The 1,784-nt window shown below is 43.0% G+C and overlaps 1 pseudogene; it reads right to left on the reverse strand.

The window, feature by feature from the left end:
• Positions 1–736: 736 nt before the first annotated feature.
• LOC150041457 (large ribosomal subunit protein eL29-like) lies at positions 737–1,313 on the reverse strand (annotated as a pseudogene).
• Between the last annotated feature and the right edge of the window lie 471 nt (positions 1,314–1,784).

Raw genomic sequence — 1,784 nt, forward strand, 5'->3', positions numbered from 1 at the left:
AATAGTAGAATGGATATCTCAGGAATAGAAAATATGAAATATGAACAATCATATATCAGCAATATTCATTAAATAACCTAGAAGAAATAAGTAAATTCCTAGAAATACACAATCCACTCAAACTGGAGTAAAGTATAAAGACAAAGGCTTCAGAGACCAATAACAAATAAAAAGACTGAATCAGTCCCACAGAAAACAGCACCAGTTGATTTTGTCTTGTTTTTTTTGTTTGCAAGCATGGTCTGGTACAGCAAAAAAGATTACCTCTCTGTTTTCTTCTATTCCCACCTTAATCTATTTACTATGCCAATTTTTAATTTTTTTTGATTTTTCAATTATGTTTAAGTAGTTATAGAAGGTGCTGCCATTTAACAAAGTGGTTTATAAATGCAATATATCTTGAACAAGGCCACAGCTTTCAGTACCTACCCTTTTCCTCATTCTTCTTAATTTGTAGGATATACATTGGATTCTTTTTTCTTTCTCTTACTCTCTTTCTCTCTCTGTCTCTTTCTTTCTCTCTCTGCCTGCCTTCCTCCCTTCCTTCCTTCCTTCCTTCCTTCCTTCCTTCCTTCCTTCCTTCCTTCCTTCCTTCCTTCCTTCCTTCCTTCCTTTCTTCTAACAAGATTCTGCCTTAGGTTTATTGGTAGAAATGACACAGGCCACAGGCCCCCTGTAGATGATGGCCAGGGGGCCACAGCAGTCTTCTTGTCCTCACTCTGGCAGAGAGAGGCCTTCATTTTCGGGCCTTCACAGGGCTCTGAGCACCTTTAGATGCTGGAGGCTGTGCACCCTTAGAAGCTGGAGCCTGGGCACTCTTAGGAGCTGGAGGCTGGGCAATCTTATGGGCTGCAGCCTGGGCCTGAACTGGACTGTCAGTTGGAGCCTGGGTCTTGGTTTGCACCTTAGCCTTAGCCTTAGCCAGGGCCTGGGCCCTAGCCTTGGGACAGGAGAACCTGCAACTCTTGGCAATGCAGGAACCGATGTGCTTCCCAAGCTTGAGATGGGCAATGTAGGCAAGTCCCTGGAGCTTGCGGGTGGCCTGCTTGGGGAGCTTGAGTTTTTTGCTCACTGTTTTGGTCTTCACCAGGTTATTGACGGGGCCTTGGCCCAGGTGCTCATGGCCTTCTCATTGTTGGCCTACATCTTCTTAAAGCCCTTGTTGATGTGCTTCTTAGCAAAATGCATGTTCTTCAGGAACTTGGGGTCCAACCCCTTCAGAGATTCCTATCATGGTAATCTGGATTCTTGATGCCATTTCTGTGCCATTTGTGTGGGTGATTGTGCATAGTATGGTTCTTGGATTTGGCCATGTCTGAATCTCCAACCCACAGTATATTAAGAACAACAATCACGCGTCTTTACTGCATTCTCCCCCTCTTTGCCTCTTCATTTGTCCACCTTTTGCCTCTTTAACCCACCCACCCCTATACTGATATTTGAAAACTTCATTCTTTTACTGACATTCTCCATGGGATTACTTTCCCTAATCCCATATACTTAAGACTTCAGTGTTTGGAATGCGAGTTGGACACAGTTCCCACTACCACTTGTCTATGCTATGTTTTATAATTAAGTCTCTTTAGGTCATCAATGAACCAGTTTTAGAGACTATGGGATGAGACATGTTCATTATTCAATCCCATTTGTGTGTCCCTAGAGCTGGAGATAGAATGATGTCAGGCTGCCAAAAAATGTGATCTAAAATTGGAAGTTATGGTGGTTCTGTGTAGGTAGGACACTTTATGTGTGGTCATCAAACATATTATGAGCTGGAGACTGGT

Source organism: Megascapheus bottae, chromosome X (genome assembly GCF_031878675.1).
Source record: "Megascapheus bottae isolate mThoBot1 chromosome X, mThoBot2.hap1, whole genome shotgun sequence".
NCBI lineage: Eukaryota > Metazoa > Chordata > Mammalia > Rodentia > Geomyidae > Megascapheus > Megascapheus bottae.